General features: G+C 42.9%; 1 protein-coding gene across 13 annotated transcripts in view; it reads right to left on the bottom strand.

The window, feature by feature from the left end:
• KMT2C (lysine methyltransferase 2C) overlaps positions 1-25,717 on the bottom strand; it is a 347,150-nt gene that overhangs the window by 303,478 nt on the left and 17,955 nt on the right. The window contains exon 1 of one of the 13 annotated variants that reach the window (XM_075922791.2): positions 19,746-20,653. The exons of the other annotated variants lie outside the window; for them this stretch is intronic. The gene's annotated coding sequence lies outside the window, so the exon portion shown is untranslated. Of the gene's footprint in view, positions 1-19,745; positions 20,654-25,717 lie in introns of those variants that run through there. 13 annotated transcript variants of the gene reach the window in all.

The raw sequence follows: 25,717 nt of genomic DNA, 5'->3' as shown, positions 1-25,717 counted from the left end.
AGCAATAAAAATGTTAAAGGTGATCAGCTCTTCAACCCACTAACTGAATCAAAAGAAAACGTACGTAATAGGAAATGTGACTCAACTACAGAAACACTATAGATCAAGAATACTGCTTCCTTTCAATCAAGCAGTTAGTTCCACTATTACTGTTAACCCTGGAAGCTGAGTTCTAACACTTGACTCTTCAGATATTGCTTTTGAAGATATATAAGAGTCTAGTGATTTTTATTCATGCCAGTGATTTTAATTAAATACATTTCTAAAAACACATGTATAATGTTTTTAAAAGTGAACGGCAAATACTGAAATTACTGGAAATGTGATTTTAGGAAGTTACATGATAGGATAGGGCACTCAATGAATTTTTCATATTGAATTAGTTGGTCTACATTTGGGAAAGCTACGTAAATCATAACATATTAAGTTCCTCTGAGCAACATGTAATTATACCATTTAATGTATCAAAATGCATCATAAATTAAAAGAATTTAACACATTTGTGCTTTAAAAAGTTTGTGCAAGCCAGAATTTAGCACCAAATTTTACATTTTTACAAACTGAAAAGTTAAGCCACAAAATATTGAGTATATGGCTACTAATATGATCTTCAGTTCAGAGATCATGCAGTTTCTCTTGGGAAGATTTCAAATACATCATTCAAATACTGTTGAGAATCACAATAAAATTAAAATGTCCCCCAAATCTATTTTATGAAGAGAGAGAAACAACATTTTAAAAACTGCCTTTCAAAAAAGTTTGTTGTTTTTATATCTTTTAAAAAATATTCCATAAAAAGAGTATTTTTTCTATGGGGTATAGCCACACTACAGGTAGAACCTCTTTCATCTGGGACTCTGTGGTCCAGCAATATCCATGGTCCGATAGGACCATGGGTGTTGCTAAACCAAAGAGCCCTGGCTGCAAAGATTGAGAGCAGCTAGAGCAGAGCCAGTCTGGTCAGCAGGAGCCGGGAGGACCAATGACCTGGGGGTAGAGAGCTCTGGGAGAGACTGCTGCCGCATGGAGGAAAGGGCAGGAAGTCCCAAGAGTGGCTGCTGCCTTGAACAGTGCCAAGCAGCCTGGAGAAGGGAGCCCCAAGAAATCCCACTGACTATTCGATTAGTTAATTAATAAAAAATTTAACATTCCTAGAATGGGTGCTGCCCTGTGCAAGGCTGGGGTCTGGAAGAACCCCAGGAGTGGGGGCTGCCCCATGCGGGGCTGGGGAGCCCCAGGAGCAGAACCCCATGAGTAGGCTGGGGGCAGCAGAATCAGGCAGGTGAGCCAAAGGTGGTCAGGTCTCTGGGCTCTCCAGGGGCAGCCACCAGAAGGGGAGCCCCGGAAGTGCCCGGATGCCTGACGTCCTCTGGTCCGGCAAATTCCCTTGTTCGGGATCACTAAGTCCCGAGGGTGCCAGACCAGAGAGTTTCAACCTGTACAGGCAAAAAGACACTTAGGGCTGCCAAGCTTAGGGACTTTCAGGAATCTCTAATGATGACTCACCCTGTTTTGTATATGGAGCTTGTACGAAAAAAAAAATCAACTGACATTCTCTAGAGATCTTCATCTACCAAACTTCTTTTTGGTTCTAACATATTGCAGTTAGAAAAAAAATACACAAACCAATCTGAATGTCATGTCTTTTCACACAGTAAATGTATGCTCACTTCCAACAAAGGCTCCAAGATGGCTGCTAATAAAATAATCTTAACTATGTATACACAAACCTAGCTAGATTAAAAATTCCTCATTGTTCCATAGAGCACATTTCCTTGCCTATTGCAATAATGTATTCACCATTAACTACTCTGCCAAACTGACTTCATTCAAACAACTCTTGATAGATATAAAAAAGCATTACTTTAAAAAAAAAAAAAGTTGCTGCAGAGAGCCCTGGAGAGCATTCTGCTGGACCAGCCCTTTAGAAGTATTATTCAAATACACTGAAAAATATTTTAATTTGCTTTTTAGATGCTCTGTAATACTTTAGCTAAATTCCTATACACTGTAACTGTCACAGATACAGCTAACTGTAGATGGATTGGACTGTTCTACTGATGTATCTCTATAAGAATTCCATGTTTTAAAAATCTCTTGCAGTTAATGGAATTTGCTTTAACTGCCTGATCCTTTCCAGACCAATAAAAATAATATTATTTATTCACTCTCAGGCAACAATGTACTGGTTTTTATTACAATTATCCATGTATTAAAATGTTTGAATTTTTTTCCTGGCATCTTTCACAATCTCCTCTGGCTGCAGTTATTCAAGTTTCTTTACACTTCTCGTCCAAGTGCCTTAAACCTAACATGGAAAGACCAATTCCAGACATTAAAAGATTATCTTAGCATTCGTGCCCACTAGGCCCTTTGCCTCTCTGCTAAGCTACCAATACCAAATTAGTATCGTATGTGGTAATTGTTTTAGAGATGAGGGCACATGTCCTCTTGAAACAGGACTGAGGCTCATTTCACACAGGATGCCACACAGCCACTTGACACTAGAAAGCTTCATTCATTACTGGGTCAAATTCCAAATACAGGCAGTCCCCGAGTTATGCGGATCCGACTTATGTCGGATCTGCAGTTACGAACGGGGATTTTCTCGCCCCGGAGGACGGGAGCGGCGGGACGCACGGTCCCGCTGCCCGCCTCCTCAGGGGCGAAAAAAGCTGCTCCCCGTCTCCCTGGTCTCGCTGATCTGGAAGCGCCGCGGTCCGGCCCGGGTCCTCCGCCGCTTTGCTCCGCGTCTCCCTGGTCTGCTGGGGGGGGACGCAGCTAGTGCCCCCCCCCCAGCAGACCAGGGAGACGTGGAGCAAAGCCCGGGGCCTGTGGTAGAGCAGGTGGGGCGCTGCCGGTTGGTCCCGCAGCACCGCTCCTTGGCGCTACTGGACCAACCCAGCAGCACCCCAGCTGCTCTGCCCCAGGAGTCCTGATTCAGCCGCTGCTGATCAGTTTCAGCAGCGGCTGAATCAGGACGCCTGGGGCAGAGCTGCTGGGGTGCTGCTGGGTTGGTCCAGTAGTGCCGAGGAGCGGCCGCGCTACTGGACCAACGAAGCAGCACCCGAGCTGCTCTGCCCCAGGCGTCCCCAAGTCAGCCACTGCTGAAACTGACCAGCGGCTGACTACAGGAAGCCCGAGGCAGAGTTGCTCTGCCCCGGGCTTCCTGGAATCAGCTGCTGATCAGTTTCAGCAGCGGCTGAATCTGGACGCCAGTTCCGACTTACATACAGATTCAACTTAAGAACAAACCTACAGTCCCTATCTTGTACGTAACCCGGGGACTGCCTGTAGTAATCTAGTTGAAAGTGCTGTTTCTATTTTCAATCTCAGATATTCAATTCTCCAACAATTTGACTCCCTATTTCTAGATATGGCCACATCTGCAAGTGAAACCAGTTCCTGCTTTATGCCACGTACATGATTTCTCCTTCCCACTGGGAACACACACTTTCCAGAATCTCAGAAATCTTCAGCACAGGAATTTACCAGCCCTGCAGCATCCACATTTTTTTTCCTTTTAAAGATACCTTTTACCTAAGGTAGCTACATGTACCAAATTATCTAGCTTGATAATGTCCCAAGCTCAAACTCAGATATTTTAACTTCTATAAAAGCGGCAAGGAGTCCTGTGGCACCTTATAGACTAACTGAAGTGTTGGAGCATAAGCTTTCGTGGGCATAGACTCACTGCGTCAGATGCATTTTGTCAAGTCTTTGCCCACGAAAGCTTATGCTCCAACACTTCAGTTAGTCTATAAGGTGCCACAGGACTCCTCGCCGCTTTTGCAGATTCAGACTAACACAGCTACCCCTCTGATACTGAACTTCTATAGTATTCTCTATACCCCCTTATTGAATATTGATTCAAAAGCAGGACTAACAATTGATCCAAATCTCAGGTATCATCTGAACTCTTTGGTGTCCCCACCCTAACTTGTACATGCCAAATGGTAGTTTAACTATAACATGATTCCAATAGGTCTATGCCTTTTTTAATAAAAGGCTCTCAATCCTCCAGTTCAAAGGGATCAGTAACAATCTGTGGATCTGAAACTTTAGGTCTCCAGATTTGGAGCATACTGAACTCCACGTTTCAAATAAAACAACTCTGGAAACTTACCCATTTTACTACTTACAGGCACAGCAACAATTGTAGACCTTCTTTGAGAGCAGGCCTGGGCAAAATATGGCCATCGGGTAATATCCGACCTGCTATGCCACCAGATCCAGCTCATGGAGAGAGCAGGGATCCCATCCAGGCTCCCCTACTTGCCCCGCACACCACTCAGAAACGCAGTTGCCTGTCCCAGTTTCCCTTTCAAAACTGTAATCCCGAAGGAAAGGAGGGAAAGCTTCAGGGGCTGCCCCTGCACCCAGCACAATCCCTTTGGCCAGTTTTTGGCCCGAAACTGGCTAATGGGAGCTGCCTGTTTGAACAACAGGCAGCCACGAAGCACCATGCCCCCTCCCCTCCAGCTCAAGCACATGGCGAGGCAGGCAGGCTGGCTGAGAAACATTTTTAGCTCTGAAAGTCTTTAGTTCTGTAAGCAGGCAGGCTGGTTTGGCTGCTGTCTATTAAGTCTCCTGGCCACAGCCTGCCTCTGGCACCCCAGCCCTTCCCTTCCTCTGCCCCCATACACCCTCCCAGATCTAGCACCCCAATCTCCTGCCTCAGATCACAATCCCCTCCTACTCTAGGTCACATCCCAAAACTCTGCATCCCAGTTCCCTGCCCTTGGTCAAAACTACACTACCTCCTTCGCCCAGACTCCCTCCCAAACTCCATTCTCCCTCCTGTACTCCAATCCCTTACCCCAAGCTCCATTCTCCACTCAACCTTCATCCCAGACCCCCTACCTCCTCCATTAATATCATGGAAGAGTGCAGCCCTCAACCACTTTCCAAAATCTTGGAGTAGCCCCCATCAAAAATTATTGCCCATCCCTATCCTAGAGAGCATAGTTCAGTCTGACTGTGTAATCAAGTCCTGACTTTGTAGTGTTCTATTGTTACTCTTTATATAGTGATGGTTAGCATGATTAGGCCCCATCCAAAGATGCTTATTATCACAATTAAATAAATACAATCGTTTTTGGTATGTAGGGAAGGAAGGTACAGGAAGAAATCACAGTCAACAATGAGAACTAAATATTTATCTACAGAGGAGAGCATAGTTTTCAATGAAAACATACTGTACAGTGAATTTGTTTGCTTATTTTTAATTGCCCAACCTCCAGATAAGGAATGGATAGCTCCAGCAACAGTCACTAACTTTAAAAGGGTCAGAATCACTGATAAGATTTCCACCATAAAATGAACTCATTAGAATAACTTTTTCAGTCACTTTCTGATGGTTTTAAGTCAGTCAGCATCCAGATCCAAATTCTTCATGAAAATTAAAGCAAACAAAACATTGTGCAATTGCTCTTTCAACATGCATATTCAATATAGTAAGAAAGATTGTCATGTCTGCAAATTGTGAGGTGATGTAAGAAAAAAATATGGTAGTCTGGATACGGCAAGAAAATGTAAGAACTCTTCCTGGTATTCCAGGTTTCCTATTGCTAGAAGCCAGTTGGGTGTTATTCATTATGCTTCCTTGAAGAATCCCAACAGAAAAAAACCTCTTGTCTTCAGTGGGAAACATGAACTAGGTTTACTCCTTGTTTCTGGGATAGGTAGTAGTTATAATCTAGAATCTATATAAAGAATAACTGCATGAGCAGAAAGCTGTCCCTCACAGATACAAGCCTTTGACTTCAGCAGAATCTAACGGTTAATTTAAAACCTTTCCTTCCAAAATATTTTTTTAAATTCTTCTGGTAATTCAACTAAAAATGGACTCTCCTAGACACTAGACTATTTGATGCAACCTTAGAAGATAACATTTCTGCTAGCTCATTTCAGAAAGCTAGCCAATATCTTGCTAACTTGCAATAATATCCAGCTCCGATAGACAGGACACGCAGTTTCCTTACACATTCTAACAGTGCTCTAACCTTCTACAGAATCAACATTTAACTAAGATCACAAATAGTTGAAAATTAACTACTGTCTGTTTGTCCAATGCATCTCTGAAGGAAACATTTCCTCACAATGATAAGAGGAACTTCTAAGATGCAGAAGATACTATAATATCAACCTGAGGTGGAATCCAGGACTTTGTTCATGTGCTAAAATGTCTCCAAGGAGAGAGACACATGAAGGTGCCAAAATTTTATTGACATTCCTTGTAACTGCGTTTAGCTCAAAAGAGTACATAAAAGTGTACAACCACCTATCCTTGGAGAAGTTTTGGATGGGGCCGATTTACAGCCTATTGCCTTCTTTTCTACTACAAAATAAGTCATCTTCTTCAGGAAAGGCCTCCTATTCCTCATCTGCAAGTCCATGTATTTTAACAGATGACCCAAAGGAGGAGCAACCACTACAAATAAATTCTTTTGCCTGATCAGAAAACAGAAGAAAGGTTGGGAGTAGCTGTGAGGTTTGACTACAGATAGATCTAGGGATCTATAACCCCTAGATCCCTTTCTGCCGTACTCCTTCCTGGACAGTCGCTTCCCATTCTGTATGTGTGAAACTGATTGTTCCTTCTTACGTGGAGCATTTTGCATTTGTCTTTATTAAACTTCATCCTGTTTATCACAGACCATTTCTCCAATTTGTCCAGATCATTTTGAAAGAATTAGGTTTGTTTAGTTTAGAAAAGAGAAGATTGAGGAGGGACATGATAGCAGTTTTCAGATATCTAAAAGGTTGTCCTAAGGAGGAGGGAAAAAAAACTTGTTCATCTTGGCCTCTGAGGATAGGACAAGAAGCAATGGGCTTAAACTGTGGCAAGGGAGATTTAGGTTGGACATTAGAAAAAAAAAGTTCCTAACTGTCAGGGTGGTCAAACGCTGGAATAAATTGCCCAGGGAGGTTGTGGAATCTCTATCTCTGGAGATATTTAAGATTAGGTTAGATAAATGTCTATCAGGGATGGTCTAGTCAGTACTAGACCATGAGGCCAGGGGACTGGACTCGATGACCTCTCAAGGTCCCTCCCAGTCCTAGTATTCTAGGATTCTATATTTCTGTCTCCAAATCCATCCTGCCCTCCACCACAGGTTTAACACAAAACAATGTCCAATACTGTTTCATGGAGTGCAAATCAGTGGACATCCTAGAACACTAAAGGAGCTGAACGAGGAGATATCAGCGCCATTAGTAATTATCTTCAAGAAATTAATGATAGACAGAAGAGATTCCAGAGGACCGGAAGAGGAGACTGAAGAGGGACATTATAACAGTTTTCAAGTACATAAATGGTTGTTACAAGGAAGAAGGTGAAAAACTGTTCTCTGGATAGGACAAGAAACAATGAGCTTAAATTGCCATAAGGGAGGTTGGATATTAGGAAAAACTTCATGTCTGTCAGGGTGGTTAAGCACCCTATTTAAGGCAGCAGTTCTCAAACTGGAGTCCACAAGTCATGAACAGGACCACAGGTCCTGTTGATCACCTCCTCCCTCTCCTTCCCAGTGCCTCCTGCATGCTGGACCAGCTATTCACACAGGGAGGGGGTGGAAAGAGACCGAGAAGAGGAGAAACAGGAAGAAGTGGAGCAGGGGGCAGGCCTTGGGACAAGGAGCATAACAGCAATGTAGCCTGATGGGGCCAAGCAAGGGTTGAAAACTCCTGAGGAAAATCAGAAGCCATCTTCAGGATCCATGGAAAATTTTAAAATCTAAAGTTTGAGAAATGCAGATCTGGGGAGCTTGTGGCATCTCTGTCACTGGAGGTTTTTAAGAAGAGGTTAGACCAATACCTGTTAGAAAGGGTCTAGTTATTTTGAAGTCCTGCCTTGAATGCAGGGGACTGGACTAGATGGGCTACTGAGCTTTCTCATAGAGCTACAGGTCTATGATTCTATGAAAGTTAGCTTCACTCTTGTAGTATCAAGAAGATATGAGAAAACAATCTTGCAAAGCACATCTATACAACCAGTCATCCAGTTCTCCATAGTTTGACACTATATAAATATCATATATCAAAATTGGTTAATATCTTCAACATCATTATTGCATAATATCACAACTGCATTATTACATCAATATGCATCATTATTCAAAATGCTACAAAAAAGTAGAGGCTGAATTGCTTAATTCTTACTCTTGCTGGTGGGCATGTACAGTCATAAATAATCCCTTTGATTTCAATTGAATTATCTGTGTTGATGACTCATGCAAATAAGAAATTATACTCTAGACCTGAAGACCTCATCCAAAGCCCCTTAAAATCAAAAGGTCTTTCACTGACTTCAAATTGTTTCTGATGAGGTGCTTAGTGATTTACAGAATAACTTGTCATCTTGATTAGAAATTAAACAAAGTTATACCAAACATATTAAAAACAGTTTTCTATTTGAAAAAGATCGTTCTGAAAAAGCTGCATTCAGAAGATATTTTAACATGTTAAGTTTGTCCTGCAATGAGAAAATGAGCACTTTTACACTTGAATTCCAATAGCAAGTTCTATTATCAATTCTTGGAAGCACCACTTCCTCATCATAATGCTAGCCATGTAATCATGAAACATGAACATCAATAAATTAAAACAACATTCTACCCAACAGTCAAACAAGACTTCAGAAAGTTTTAGAAGCTCAAAAAAAGACCACAGAAATAGCTGAGGTGGTGATTAATTTAGGGTACTTCTACACTTAAAAAGCTATACTAGCTCAAATGCACCAGTGCAGCACATCAATGTAAACAATACCTATGCTGATCAGAACAAGTAATCCATCTCCCAATAGGTGGTAGCTAAGTCAATGGAAGAATTCTTCCGTTGATCTAGCACAGTCTGCATGTGGACTTATGTTATGCTTAACAATGCAGCTAAGGATCTTTCACACCTCTGACCTACATACTGAAACCAACCTAATTTTCTAGTTTAGACCAGGTCTTAGAGACACAGTACTTGGGATCCAAAGATCTCCATGGACATTAATCAATGAGGTTCAACACCTAAATAATAGCTGCCAGGAGTCATTTTCAGAGTTAAGCTGTTTTTTTAAAAATGGTTTCTGATAAAAACTGTATCTTGACAATAGTCATCAGTTACATGCCATCAAATAGACAAGATATACGCTGATATTGAGAGGAAGTAAATAAGCTGTGAAAGAACAATATACTGCATGTTACCCCAAGAGCAAATAAGAACAGAGGTTACAAAAAAATCTTCTTTCAGCTCAGTTTTAGAAGGAGATTCCTCAGAGACTGTATTCGAATCCACACAAGCTATCTCTGAAAACCATTGATCTTGACTCAAAAATTCCCTCCATCACTCTTCAATATGATATTTACCCTTTCAGATCTAGACTTTAAAAATTAATTTTGTGCTTCTGAAATACCGACTGGAATTATCTTTAAAATGGTTTAAAATATCTCCAATAGAAAAGAACAAGAGCCAAATGGAAGGAGACAGCAGCTACATGAACTTGAAAAGAGACAGACACAAACAACAGCACCAAGATGGGCTGTTGTGAAAAGTGACTAAAACCTGTACTAACCCACCCTTAGTTTCTTAGATATTTAATTTTACATCCCTTTGAATTCTGGACTCCTTCCTGCTAATCAAGGTAAGACAATTTGTCTTACAACTTTGCACTCTGGGTTGATATTCTACTCACACCTATGAGCAATGAAGTCTGTTGATACAGCATTGTTCAATTATTTTTATTTTTTTGTTGAAAACATCATGAATCTGTTAAAGTATAATAGCACAGAGACAGATTTTCAATTCAGGCCTCCATTTTGTGAGCAGTTTTGAACCTACAATGATTTGTACTTCTTCCTTTCCATCTCACTGTATACTCTGAGACACGGACAGGTGTGAAAAGACATAGTTCTTTATTTCCTGACCATAGTTACACAACATGAAGGATAAAAATAAAAAGAGATTCTGGATACATTCTCCATTATGTGCCTCAACTATGGCAATATCTTCTGTACCAGTCTTCACTATAGAAAATGTGAGGGAGTTTCATATAGCAGAACCATTATTTTTAGCTGACAAGTGTCAAAAATTGAAGTGTCATTAGCAGAAGTTTTAGAACAAGTTAATAGATTAATCAGCAATAAGTTACCAGGATCAGACGGTATTCATCCAAGAGTTCTGCAAGAATTCGAATAGAAATCTGTAGTACCATTAACTGTGGTTTGTAACCGCACACTTAAAATCAGCATCTGTACCAGATAACTGGTGGATAACTAATGCAATGCCAATTTTTTAAAAAGGACATTAAGGTGATCATGGCAATTACAGGCCTGTTAGACTAACTTCAGTACCAGGCAAGCTGGCTAAAATGATAGTAAAGAATAGAATTGCCAGAAACATAAATGAAGTCAGTTTGTTGGAGAAAAGTCAACATGGATTTCATGAAGAGAAATCACACCTCAGCAATCTATCACAATTTGTTAAAGGGATCAACATATGTACAAGAGTGATTCCATGGACATATAGTACACTTAAAACTTTTAGTAAACCTTTGACAACATCCCACAAAGGCTGTTAAGTAGGCAGTCAAAACTTACAAAGAAAAGTGCTTTCCTGGATGGATAACTCTTTAAAAAAAGGAAACAGAGGGTAGAAATAAAAGGTAAGTTTTCACAATGGCGAGAAATAGTGGGGTCACCCCAATATTTGTATCGAGAATGTGGTATTGAACATATTCATAAATCATTTAGAAAAAGGGGGTGAATAGTGAGATAGCAAATTTTTACATGATACAAAATTACTCATCATAGTTAAGTCCAAAGGTAACTGCAAAGAGAAACTCAATCTCACAAAGCTGGGCAACAAAATAGCACACAATATTCAATGTTGATAAATACAAAGTAATACATACTGGAAAACATAATCCTACATTTACATACAAAATCATGAGGTCTGGATTAGCTGTTACCACTCAAAGAGATCTTGGAGTCATCATGGATAGTTCTCTGAAAACATTCACCCAATGTATAGTGGCAGTCCAAAAGGCTTGCAGACAGAGAAAAGACCATTAGGAAAGGGACAGATAATAAGACAGTAAATATCAAAGTCACTCTGTAAAAATACATTGTATGCTGCATGAAATTCTCGTTGCTCTCTCAAAAAAGATTAGAATTGGAAAAAATGCACAGAAGGGCAACCCAAACAATTAGGGGTATCAAGCAGCTTCTGTATGAAGAGATATTAAAAAGACTGGGACTCTTCAGTTTAGAAAAAGAGATGAGTAAGTAGGGTTAAGGATACAAAATCATAACTGGTGTGGAGAAAATGAATAAGGAAGTGTTATTTATGCTTCATATAAACACAGGAATCAAGAGGTCCACCCAGTGAAATTAATACACAACTGATTTAAAACAGACATAAGAAAGTACTTCACACATTACACACTCAGACTTATGAGCTCATTGCCAACAGATGTTGTGAAGGCCAAAAGTATAACTGGGTTCAAAAGAAGAATTAGTTAAGTTAATGGAAGATAAATCCATCCATAACTATTAGTCAAGATGGTCAGGATTCGACATAATGCTTCAGGTTTCCCTAAGATTCTGAGTGCAGGAAGCTAGGATAACCCAACAGCTAGGATGCCCTCTTGACAGTTCCCCTGTTCTATTCGTTCCTTCAGATGCATCTGACACCAGTCACTGTCAAAAGATAGGATAGTGGGTTAGATGGACCATTGGTCTGACCTAACATGACCAATGTCATATTCCTCTCAAGTCTTTTAGATGACTGCCTCATCCTTCTTGGTTCAGCCAAAATACGGCTGCCAACATTGTCTCTCTTACCCTTCATTTAAAATAAGGCTGAGGAACCTTTTATGGGTTGGGAGCCGCTGACACAGAAAAAAAATCCCTTGGGAGCCACATACAAGTGAGAAGAAAAAAACCCCAACCCTCACTGTCATGGTGCCATGACCTCTGACCAAGAAGCAGAAAGACACTCATATTCCCCTCACACACTACTGCCTGGGGCAGGGCCAGGCTAGTAGATTGTGTGCGCTCCAGCCCCACAGAAGGGAAGGAGGGTCTGGACAGTCAGAACAGGATGCTCTGCTTTGCTCCCCGTCCCCCTTCACAATGCTGGGGTAAAAGCCTGAGGGCTGGATCCAGGCAAGCCATGGAGCCCCCCAGCAGTGTTCCCTCTATTGCCCTGCAGCACAGCTTCACAGGTGATTAGTCAGCCCCGCCCAGTCAGAGACTCAGGGCTCCTTGCATGGAGCTGGCTGGGCGGAGCTGATTAATCACCTGTGAAGCTGTGCAGCTTAGAGGGAACACTGGTCCCTGGGCCTTAGGCTCCCCACCCCTGATTTAAAACATATGTCCCAATTTGAGTCACTATGTTGACTCCCTATTGTGCTGCACACCCAGTTCAAATTTCTGTCCCTGGCTTTCAATGTACTATACCTCTGATTTGGTCTTCCTTCACATTCTCTCCATTCTGTCCTCTCTGCTCTGCCAACATCATCAGGTGCTTTTCACACTATCCATCAGGCTTGCAAAGAGTAGACCTTAAAAAAATCTAATTGTCAACTTTCCACCCTTGTCTCACTCAAACCACTCTTAAAAGATACTTTTCATTATGGTGCTCAACACACATGGTTACATTAGGTAGGATTTTTAAAGCTTGGAAAGTACCTACCCATTTATGCTTCAAGATATAATCCAATATCTAATGGATCCGCTATGAAAGTGATTTGATATTTGTCAATTTCAGAGTTTCTTGCACCTTTCTCCAGAGCCGTGGTCACCAACCAGTAGATCGTGAGCTACTGGTAGATCTCAGGGGCTCTAAGAGTAGCTCTTGAGCCCTCTCTGAACTGCGCACCTGCGCAGTACATTTACATTAGATTTCCTCATTTGAGGAGCAGCTACTCACTGAGCAACAACACAGGTGAGTAGCTGCGAGGAATGGTGGGAGCTGAGAGGTCGGGAGGGCTGAAACACCCCAGCCAGCTGACTGTGGCTTTCACAGCTGGAGCTAGGCACAGCCTCCCTGGGCTGAGCGCAGGGCAGCTGGGCTGGAGGGAAGAGACGCAGCTGCCCAGCCAGCTGGCCATGGTGCACCACGCTCCACGTGGGCTGGCACAGAGGAGAAGCTGCCTGGCCTGCTGGCTGTGGTGTTCAGCCCAGAGGAGGCTGAACCGCGCTCCAGCTGATTGGGCGGCTTCCCCTCTGCGCCTGCCCACGTGGAGCTTGGTGGCACCCTGGCTGAGCACCATGGCCAGCTGGCCGGGCCGCCACTTTTCTTCGCTCCAGCCTGGCTGCCCTGCAGTCAGTCCGGAGGGAGTGTGGGTCAGAGGCTTCCCTCCGTGGCTGGTGTAGGGAACTCCCTGCTCCCAACCTTGTTCCCTCTCCTCTGCCCCAAACTTGTCCCCCGCCCTCCTGGCCCACTGTTCCCTCTCTCTTGCCCCTCCGACCCCGCTGCAGAAACCTGCCCCCCTGCAGAAACTTGTCCCCCGGCATCTTGCCCCCCTGCAGAAACCAGTTCCTTCTGGCACCCGTCTCCTACTACAGAAACCTGTCCCCCTGCTCTCCTCTGCAGAAACCTGTCCCCCCCAGCATCCTGTTCCCTGCTCCAGAACCCACTAGCACTCCTCCCCAGTACTGTGTCCCCTGCTCCCAAATGACTTTTCTATGGGTCACTGACCCCTGACTCAAGGCAGGTTTCCTGCCATTCTCATAAATAAAGACAATGCAGAAACTTTGTGTTTAACATAGTATTCTATTTAAAAATGAAGCCTGGCCAACAAACCCCCAATTGGGGCCAAGCCCCCATCTGGCCACAACCACTCCTGCACTCCCTCTTCCCCAGATCTGAGCCCATCAAACACTGGAACCTCATGCCCTCAGTCCCTCACATACCTGCACCCTCACATCCACAAGCCTGTGGCTTGCTTAGTATCCCAACACTGCCCAGCCTGGAGCCCCCTCCCCGAGCCAGTGTCCCCTTCTCCACCTCCTCCTGCATCCAGATTTCCTCCCAGAGCTTGCACCTCTCACCCCTTCCCACACCCAAATCTCTCATTCCCACCCCAGAGCCTACACATCCTGTCTCAACACAGCAAGGGTCCAGCTAGACTGCAAGAGTTTTTCAGGATTCTGGAGATATCCCAGAAAAACTCTTCTGCATCCAGGGTTGCGTTTGTTCTTCCGCTTTTTTAGTGGAAGAGCAAACAGGCTCTTTTGGTCACCCCTATATTCCTCTTTCCAGAAGGAATAAGGTGGCTTCCAAAAGAAGGGGTTTTTTTCTGACATTTGGTCCAGTGTAGACAGGCCAAATGTTGGAAAAACCTCTTCCTACAGAATAATAATAATAAAAAAAAAATAAGCAGCAGTATAAGGATTGGGGATAGCAAGTGATGGAGAGGAGGAGAACAGAGAGGGCGGGGCGGTAGATCTTGGCTTGGTCTGTCATTTACAAAGTGATCTTGGGTGTAAAAAGGTTGGAGACCACTGCTCCAGAGCATGTGGCATTGCTCACATTTAGAGACAGGATACTGGAGTCAATGAACCACTGTTATGAACTAGTATGGCAACATCCTCATTCTTACTTGAACAAAAACCAACAGGCATATATACATCTCAATAGTATAATACACGTGTGTAATTTAAATAACCAATTATTCATATCTATGTCTTTTCTTGAGCCTTCTCCTTCCTCCCTTTTCACTTGTCTGCTAAATTCATCATTTACTGTACTCTGTCTGAGGCAGGGGCATGTTCTGTGCAGAATACCTATGACAACTGTAAAATTATAAGTAGTAAAAATCCACACTGATCCTTCCTCCCACAGAAAATCTTACTAAAGTAATCTAAACTTCATTACAGGGTGGACATGTAGACGACCCCTTTACAGAAGTGGGGCCTCCTTTTATGCATATCAGTGAATAATGGAAACAAAAAAAATCAAGAAGTGGGAAGTACACTGTTTGCAATAAGACCACACAACTATTCAACTTAGGGATGTGCAACTTTCAATATTTAAAACAAAATAACTCATTATTAAAATATTACATTTGCAAAATAGAAGTCTAGATTGAAAATTCAGGGCTTCTGTTTCTAAGAGTGTCCAATTCAATAATACGAGTTATTTAATTTTACTTTTCAATATCACAGCAATTAGAATGAAAACATGGTTTGAATTAGCACACATTTTTCAGATATGGTATTGTAAAAGCACCATTAGCACAAACTACACCTTGTTCAAAACAACATTTAAATAGTGATACTCATACACAACGTGCAGGCTGTGTGTAGGAGCAAGGTAAGAAAAAATGTGTAAAACAAAATCTTAAAGTATTACTAATGATGGAAGTCAAATATCCTTAGTATAGACAAAATTATCTCCCATTAACATTGATGTTGCATGTGCACAGCAATAGGAAAATAAATCCTATACAAAGATATTATACAGTATTATTGCTTAGGTATGCTTTCAAAAGCAGACATTTCTCTGAGAAGTGGACAGTTTTCCTATACAAAAATAGGTATATTTTGTCATTTAATTAAAGCTGTAATGTTTTGCCACTTATTTAAGTACTTGTTTTTAGTCAAAGAAGTCCAGCACTGAAAATACAACTGAGTTAAACATATATCTGTTTAAAAATCTCAGAGGGGTAGCCGTGTTATATCATCTCATCTGAAGAAGTGGGTTTTGCCCACAAAAGCTCTTCTCTCTCTCTCTCTCTCTCATATATATATGTTTTTTGAATACTTTCCACAAACGTTGGATCCTCCCCAGAAAAAAGGGTTTTATATTTCTATTGGATAACCAGATATAAACATTTAAGACTCCCATTAAACAGTAAACTCCCTACTGATCTAAACTATGATGTGGCCATCACCATAATACATTCCCTACCAGCCCCTTCCAAACTCACAGCGGCATTTCCTGGTTCACTGAAGGTATCCCGGAATGTACAACTATGACAGAGTAAATACCATGGATTGCAATGTGACATTGGATATTCGTGAAAACATGTGGGATATTGCCAGTGAACCAGATTGTGCCAAAAAGATTTAATTGAGGAAAAATACAGTTATAAAAAGGCTAGCTAAAGGCACACAGACAACTTATTTAAAAAAAAAATCTTATTTCTCTGTGAAAATGTTACCTTTAAATCCTAAAATTAATGGAAATGAAATATAGAAATATTTTTCTCCAATCTGTATTTTTAAGTTTGTTTACACTATGCATGTGACAACACTATGTTAGTCATGTTCCCTGTTTTTCCTGCATATAGGCAGTTCCCTTTTTGTTGGGCTGAATTTTTCAGACTCAAGAACAGAGAAAAAAAATGTTGAAAACTGTAAAAACCACAGAAATTGGCAGAGGACTGAAGGATGGAGATGGGGGAAGAGTATTCTTTCCTGCCTTCCCCCCCCCCCCCCCCCACTTTTTTTTTTAAGCTCACTAGATTTCAGGTTGGCAATGTCCCTTTAAGAAGACTTGAAGTGCTGAACAGCCCATACAGCCTGGTCAGAAGATGCATTCAAAGACAAAAATCCATACAGGACTTATTTTCATTTTGGCTATGCAGTTCAACTTTAAGAGAACATTTCTTTGTGGAAATGTGGTGAATAATCTATGCAAAGGAAGTTTACATGCTGTGAGCACATTCCACTGTTGTGGCAAAAACTGACAAAATTAAAACAAAAAACAATTTTAATCAACAATTTCATTAAAACACCACTCTGTGGGGGAAAAAAGAGTGCAGAATAAGTAATCTTTCATTAGTCTAGGATGAGAATCACAAGTATGACAAAGATATTATTCTAGGTAGCTAATACACTCACAGCATATTGTCAGAAGGAAAGGATATTTATGACGGATGAATTTAAAGGGGCATGCATCAACTGCTTTCAAAACATTAAGAAACAAAGTGCACAGTGGTCTTTAATGAGACATTAATGAAAGGTTAGTATAGATGCAGCTGCACAACATTCACACTGTTGATAAAAGTATATCCTGTCTTCTGTTTCCAACCATAGTGGTTAAAAATATTTCCACTAAACAGTCAGTGAACTAGTTTTTTTTTATAGGAACTGTGCATTTTATTATGCAGGAACATAGTAGAGGCAGTCCCCGAGTTATGCGAATCCGACTTACGTCGGATCCGCAGTTACGAACGGGGATTTCTCGCCCCGGAGAACTAGAGCAGCGGGATGCCTGGTCCCGCCGCCCGCCTTCTCCGGGGCGAGAAAAGCTGCTCCCCGTCTCCCTGGTCTGCTGGCGGAGCCAGCAGACCAGGGAGACGGGAGCAAAGCAGTGGAGCACCGGGGGCCGGACTCGCGGCCGCTTCCAGATCAGCTGGAAGCGGCGCGGGTCCTGCCAGGTGCTCCGCCACTTTGTTCAGCGTCTCCCTGGTCTGCAAATCAGGGAGACGCTGCACAAAGCGGCGGAGCACCCGGGGCCGGACCCGCGCTGCTTCCAGCTGATCTGGAAGCGGCGCGGGTCCAGCCGGGTGCTCCGCCGCTTTGTTCAGCATCTCCCTGGTCTGCAGACCAGGGAGACGCTGAACAAAGCGGCAGAGCACCCGGGTCCGGACCCACGGCCGCTTCCAGCTGATCTGGAAGTGGCGCGGGTCCGGCCCCGGGTGCTCCACCGCTTTGTTCAGCGTCTCCCTGGTCTGCAGACCAGGGAGACGCTGAGCAGAGCAGCGGAGGACCCGGGCCGGACCTGCAGCGCTTTCAGCTGATCTGGAAGCCGCGGGTCCGCCTGGGTCCTCCGTGGCTTTGCTCAGCGTCTCCCTGGTCTGCTGGGAGGGGGGGGGGACGCAGCTAGTGCCCCCCAGCAGACCAGGGAGACGTGGAGCAAAGCCGGGGGCCTGTGGTAGAGCAGGTGGGGCACTGCCGGTTGGTGCCGCAGCACCGCTCCTTGGCGCTACTGGACCAACCCAGCAGCACCCCAGCTGCTCTGCCCCAGGCGTCCTGATTCAGCTGCTGATCAGTTTCAGCAGTGGCTGAATCAGGATGCCTGGGGCAGAGCAGCAGGGGTGCTGCTGGGTTGGTCCAGTAGCTCCGAGGAGCGGCCGCGCTACTAGACCAACCCAGCAGCACCCGAGCTGCTCTGCCCCAGGCGTCCCAAAGTCAGCCGCTGCTGAAACTGACCAGCGGCTGACTACAGGAAGCCCAAGGCAGAGTTGCTCTGCCCTGGGCTTCCTGGAATCAGCTGCTGATCAGTTTCAGCAGCAGCTGACTTGGGGACGCCTGGTGTTCTTACCTTGAATCTGTATGTAAGTGGAACTGGTGTCCAGATTCAGCGGCTGTTGAAACTGATCAGTTTCAGCAGCGGCTGATGCCAGTTCCGACTTACATACAGATTCAACTTAAGAACAAACCTACAGTCCCTATCTTGTACGTAACCCGGGACTGCCTGTATACTAAGTATTTACAGTATGCTGATGTACTATGACTATAGCTATACTCAGCATTTCTGCTACATTTAAATTTATTTGAGCATATATTATTTTTATGTTCACTGACAGCTTTCAGATGTTGGTACATTTGCTTAAGTTTTGAATTGTTTTTTGTATCTTCCACAGGCATAATAAAATGGGACTACTTTAACACTAGCTTAAGGTTCTTCAAAACGCACCTTTTCAACAATGCAAGAATCATATTATACTACAAAGACTGAACAGTCAAATAATAAAAATTACACATATGGTCATGAATGTGTTTCAAGCATACAATGAATCAAATACCTTTTTAGTAACAAATGTTTCACTTATCAAATATTTGATATTTAGTATTTGATATTTAGTATCTAGCATTAGATACATGACAAAAGTCATAGTTTAAGAACAGCACAGATGCTGAATTAACTGGGCCATAGGCACAATATTAAAATATCATACTTAACAGTTCTTTTCCCTTATATTTTGTATCAAATTCACTGAACCAAACCAGTTACATAATCCATTCTTCGACTTTTGACTTGTGTGTTCATTGCTTATAGAACACAGATCAAAATATAAGATAGAGCATATACTGGATATTTAAACTATTTTCAGGATATTTAATAAGCCAACTAATAGTATTTTTCTGATTTAAAACTAGTGTGAGCAGAAAATGGATGAGAAAGAAAACCTAAAATTTTGTGGACATGCTATATTTTAAATTATGTGAAAATGTTTAAGACTGCATTGTTTTACAAGAATAGCTATGATCACATGTAGAATATTTAAGAAATATATGGAAGGGATCGTCCTATTCCCTACTGTATTTTTAAGATTCAGAACACCCCTGCTCTAAAAGTGAAGGAAGGAAAGGCTAATAAAATTTATTTATTATATTTAGACCATGTTAAAACAGGACTGTTTTTAAAAGAACGTGTACACTACACAGACTAAGAAACGAAAAGACCATTGGTCATATAATACTTGTCAGTCCTAAGCAGTGTGTGTTATTTGAGGCTGAAGATGATCTAGTGAACCTGTAACTTGGGCTGATACACACATTTTGATCTCAGGAGATGCATTTTCACCAAGGGTGTGAAAAATCTCTCTAGAGTGCTAGTGTCACCACAGTACTCCTGATAAGTTTCCAACCTAGTGCCTCAGGTCCCACTACTCCTCCTTATGTTGATACCCCCATCTGTCTCCATAGAAATATAATGCAGATTGCCATATGCAGCCCCCTGCCGCCTGTCACATTTTGCCCTTTAATACAAAGAAGTTAAATGCAAGACACACTCACCGCCAGCGAATTGGTTTTGCACAGCATAATCCAGAGCCCGAGAACCTCTCACAGACCCTTTTTGGGAAATGGAGGGGCTGGCATCGATGCCCAGGCGTATTGTCCAAAGGAAGAAGTTATTTACATGTTACAATCCGAGCCCACCGTCGTACAGAGACACAAACTGCTCAGCACTCCCTTAGATCAGCCATGTTACTCTCCCAAATCCACCGACGGCTGCGAGCACTTCCCAGGCCACTTCCCCGGGCGCCTGGGCACGGACAAGGAGCAGGAGCGCTTCTAGACGCGTCCTGCCAAAGCCCCCATGGCAGGGGCCGGTCGGCGAGCCCCGAATCGCCTCGCAACTTCAGCTCTCTGGATCCTCCCCGAGCCAGCCTGGAGCCGCCGGAGGAGGAGGCGAGGGGAAGGGGAGGAAAAGAACAGGGCTAGAGAAAGTAGATCCGACGGCTGCGGGCGCCACCAATGTGCGGCCTGGATTCGCCCTGACAGGAGCTGGAACCACCAGTCCCGGCTGCTCTAGCTACGCAAAGCGGGCCCCAGCTTAACTCTTAACTCCCCGCCTGCAGACGTGGTTGGGCGGACGGGTCCCCACCCCCCGCTCCTCAGCAGCAGCAGCCGCCGCCGCCGCCTGGCTGCGGTACTGAAACACTGGGGCAGCAGCAAAGAGGGATACACAAGGGCTTGCATTGCACAATGCAACGCGAACCCCGCAAGAGCATGAGGAACAGCACGTCTCAGTCGGCTGCTCCCGGGAGGGCTACGAAAGAAGAGCCTGTCAGATTAGCCCCAGGGCAGGCGAGTGCAATCTGTCCTCCCCATAGCCCCTTTCTGGCGGCGTAGGAGCCAGACTTCACCACGCTTTAGTTTCCCCTTCTGCCCCCACCATCAGCGAATCGTATTTTCCCATTTAACAAAGCACCACTAAAAGTTGCAACACGTACAAATGGATCCCTCCTCCTCCAGCGGACACACGTCTTGAGTATTAAGAGGCTGTTGCAGGCAGGACTTCAGCTTGAAATTCAAGGGGTTTCTTTAACCCTTTTCTAGAGACGTTGCTACTCCCCAACCCAGTTTGCAACTGACTCGCTAGAAAACCTCGTCCGAAAAATATCCCTTAAGAAACTCACTCTTTCCCACTCCCCCACACGGCCCCTGGCAAAGTTTCCTTCTTTTGGCACTGCGCAGAAAGAAAAAAAATGCAATCATTATTCCATTTGTGCTGATCTATTCTTAAAGGCGAACCAGTTTAAATAACCTGGTAATTATGAGTTTCCTTACTAAAAGGAAATAACACAGGTATTCGTTGGGAAAACATTCTGTTTTGTGTATAGCTTAGTTAAATTGGAGGAGGAAAGAGAGTTTAATACTTGGTTCAGAAAACAGATCTAGTTCCAGTTCACAAATTAAAATCTGGACATCAACACTGAGCTATAGCTGGCAAACCAGAAGAAGACTCAAGAATTTGAATCTCTCACTACAGTATACTGAAAACTGAAAATTGAGTTCAAATTCTGTTCTCAGTTATATACAGTTGTAAATCCAGATTACTTCCAGTAAAATCAACAGGGTTACTCCAGATTTATCCTGTTAAAATAATACAATTTTTGACTCTTAAGGTTTGTCCATATACAAAAGCTTTAAGGATTTCACTATCATTTGAGAAACTGATGTTGTTAAATTGGTGCAGATTTATGTTGTGGACACTTTTCAATAGGTTTAGAATTCCATAATATCAACTTAGAATTCTTACCAATTTAAGACAATTAAGTTAAATAAGTAAAAACATTAGGCCTAAGGCTGGTCTAATCAGAAGCTGTAAAGGTTCTTGGCTTGCCTGCACTTGGAAATTTACTGAATAATTATGTTGGTACAACCCAAAATATCCCCAAAATAAGAATGCCCTTTTACAGTTGAGCTTAATCCATCATATGGACATTTTACGTTAGAGTAATATTTACTTTATTACTTTATTAAAAATCAGAAAAAATCCAAAATAAAATTTAATCGGGAATGGTGTCCACACAGAGAGCTATTTCAGAATATTATTTATTGTTTATTCTACAATATTTGTTCTGCTCAATTTTCCCAACTAGACAAGACCTTAGGTTAAAAAAAGTTTAGTGTAGACAACAGGTATGTCTACTTTGCATCATGCAACTATGCCAGGATATTTCCTTATGGTAGACTCAGCCCTACAGCAAGAAACGGAATTTTTCTGTCAGAAAAAAAAAACATTATTTTGTCAACATAGCTGCATCTACACTAAGGGTTTGTTGGCAAAGGCTTTTTCCATACTTCTGACCCAAATAGCTATGCCTACACAAATTTTAAGCGTAGACAAAGCCAGTGAAGGGTTCTTCACTCAATTAAGCTAACTCAGCGATTAAAAACATAAAATATAACAATATATACTTTTAAAAAATTATATCACAGCAAATTCCTGGTACAAAAAATCCTTTAGAAGTTTCTATATGTATAAATAGCTCATGCTGAGTACTGGATTAAATTTATGTAATTTCAAAAATGGCAGACAAATAGAGCATTTGAGTTTCTAAAAGTAAAGCAATTTGCTTTGTTCAGAATTAATCTGCAATTTTTTTATTTTACAAAACAACACTATTATAGCAATACAAAAAGTCAGAGGGAGGAAGGTGAAATTCCTGTCTATCAGATCCACAAAAACTAGTTTTTATATTTTGTAAATCAGAAAAATAGGGAAAGTGAACAGGGCTTGGAACTTACGTAACAAGTTTTTATTCGGGAGACACTTTTATAAAAACAAATAATAAGCATCATAAACACTTGAAAAGCGATGTCAGCTTAATGCACTGAGCTTAACGTACACAAACCCCTCTGCCCACACAGCACCCACTCTGATTTAATAGCAGCTCTGCAAATGTGCTGGGTATAGGGGCAAATCTGTTACTGGCAATGGGCCTTAATGCCTACTTAAGTAGTACAGTAAAACTCCAGTGGTCCGGCATCCAATGGTCCGGTACTCCTGATGGTCTGGCACCATCTGGAACCCGGAAGTGCTCCAGGCAGCCGGACAATTAGAGCTGCTCTGCCCCTGGCTTCCCCGATTCAGCCGCTGCTGAAACTGACCAGCGGCTGACTCGGGAAGCCGGGGGCAGAGCAGCTGGGGTGCTGCTGGGTTGGTTCCCTAGCGCCGCCCCTCAGCGCTGCAGAACCAACCCGGCAGCACCCCAGCTGCTCTGCCCCAGACTTCCCCATGTCAGCCGGTCAGTTTCAGCAGCAGCTGACATGGGGAAGTCTGGGGCAGAGCAGCTGGGGTGCTGCCGGGTTGGTCCCGCAGTGCCAAGGGGCGCTTCCCCCCTCCCACTCCACTCCAGACCCCTCATAGCCCCCCCTTCCGATAGTCCAGCATATTTGATAATCCAACACCCCCTGGGTCCTAAAGGTGCCGGATTTCCAGAAGTTTACTGTACTTCAGTCAGCTAGTCTTCCCACTAACTGCAACAGAGAGTGAATAAGTAAGCAATGAAGGATCAAGCTGTACAGTGATGCAAATATAAAAGACCATCATAATAGAAAAATGTCACATTTTCATTTGAAAAAGTTTTGTAACAGCAAGCAACTTACACTGCAAAATTACTAGAACTGAACAATAAGAAAAATATTTCCTCTTTTTTTTATTTCAGTTTATTTATGTTGTGTGTTTGACAGCATTTTGGTTATCATCAGTTTCCCCTATGATTATGATGGGTTTTTTTACAAGGCATCACGTAAAAGAAAAATATAGAAAATTGATTATAAGTCTACAAAAATTGGCAGCAGGTTTCAGGGGCAGAACTGAATGTACTTCCTTCTCTCTCCCCGCCCCCGCCCCTGCCCCCTCCCCCTGCAATTGACCAGATTTGAAGTTGACAGGTCTTTAAAGTTAAATTATTGTCTCTAGTGGTCTAATCCTGAAAAACCTTACTACCAGCTGTATCGCTTGCAATTACATATAGTCTTACTGAAATCAATGGTATACTGCTTCCTATTATCGTAACTTAATCAAGTAAGAGTTTGGTTGTGCCAGGAAAATGGGATGTGCCTAAAATGGAATTGCTTCTCATAAAATCATACAGAAAAGAGACAGAATCAGCAGGCGGCTGAAAGAGGCTGGCTGGGGGATGCGCCCCCACCCTGTCCAGGACTACCCAAGCCTTTCACCCTGCAGGTACCTCTCCCCCACCCGGATTTATACGAGAACATTGCTGACTGTTCCTCTTCATCACGGAGTGAGGGAAAAGTGCACATTTTGCTGCATTCCTCATTCTGGTTGGGGAGCAGGAGCGGCCCGAGGCCAGCTACGGAAGCTGGCACCCTAGGCAGCGCCCCCGCCTACACGGCTGTCAATGGCCATGACGTGACATCATCACCATCAGGCACCCAGGCCAGCGGCGCCCTAGGCAACTGCCTAGTTTGCCTAGGCTCACGGGCCGCCCCTGTTGAGGAGTGCAGGGGGTAGACGAACCTGGACCTGCCCCTGCCAGGGCACATGCATCCCTCCCCCAGCTGTGCCCACTGGAGCTACAGTGGCCATGGAGAGACACTTCTCATCTAGCCACAAGCTGCTGCTGTGACAGAGGGATGGGGTAATCCTCTCTCCCTAGAGCAGTTTGCATACTCATCCCCAGCCCCAGCCCCAGGGAAATGATTTAAATGAAGAAAAACAAAAATTAACTGAGTTAACAACCCGAGAAATATCAGGTAAATCTTCTAGTTGCAAATAAAAAGATATTCAATATCCAAATGAAATTCCTCACACATATTACAATTCTGACATAGATCACATTTGGGGCTCAACACAGGAAGATACAATCCTTTAGAGTCAAGGAATGCATTTCATGTATTAACTACATTTGCATGTTAACATAATAATATAAGTGTAATTTAAAGATATTAAATTGGGACACATCTCTAGTGAGTATGTCATTAATCAGAATTTAAAACAATAACAAGGCTCAGTAAGGGCAACGGCTCTCTACATAGAAAAGGGCCAAATGCTATCCTGTCACACAGTAACATCAAGGGGATAACACAGAAAACATCAGGTTAAAATTATTTTCATTATATCAATTAAATAAAGCAGTCACAACAAGTTGGGCATGAGTTGTATCACATGCACTCCACTGTGGTTTGGTAGTATACTTTTCAGGATTTTCCAAACATTTTAAAGTCTTAAATTTGGTACTAGATTGCACAAAGCTCACAGTTTCACCTGATCCATCCATCCTATCTGGTACTAATAGTGAACTATCAGAGCAGGATCATGCACCACACAGAACCACTGTGAAAGTGACAATGATCTCATGGTCTGTCAGTTTTACACTTCTGTTAGTGCTGCTATGAGGAAGCTCCTCTGTGCAAAAGCACAGCATGCATAAAGTGCTAATTAAAGTTACTTGGTGTTCCAGAAGGGGGAAAATAAAGCAGGCGGTAATGGAATAAGGAGTTTAAATACCCAGTGAAAGGAAGGAGCAAAAGGAGATCAAGAGCTGGAATAAACAGGATATACCTTGGATCACACCTATAACACTGGAGTGACTCTTGCTTACAATAGTTTTTAACAGTGGGTTCCCCTCAGCTGATTCTGAAAGGTTTATCTGTTAGAATAGATAGGACAAGACTATTTTGCACACATCTACAGGAGGCATGATGAAGACCCCAGCAGAATGGTGTACCCCGCCATTTCTTCAAAGCTTTTGAAAACTTCATTGTCCAGATTACACTAACAGCTGACCTTTTTCCAAAACCACTTGAGATGGCGTGGTAAGGGGTAGCCTTTTCTGACAACTGTTATCAACAACAGATCATTTTTCTACTATATGTGGAACCACGGAGAGAGTAATAACAGGGATGGTGGCAAGAAAAGGGTAGAAGGAAATAAGATTTTACCATAAAAATATTGTAAACCTTATTCTATCAAAATCATACAGAAGGTGAATCCCTTCCAACAAAGA

The sequence above is a fragment of the Pelodiscus sinensis genome, chromosome 2 (genome assembly GCF_052426305.1).
Source record: "Pelodiscus sinensis isolate ZL-2025 chromosome 2, ASM5242630v1, whole genome shotgun sequence".
NCBI classification, from domain to species: domain Eukaryota; kingdom Metazoa; phylum Chordata; order Testudines; family Trionychidae; genus Pelodiscus; species Pelodiscus sinensis.
This window is presented reverse-complemented; position numbering and strand designations above follow the sequence as displayed.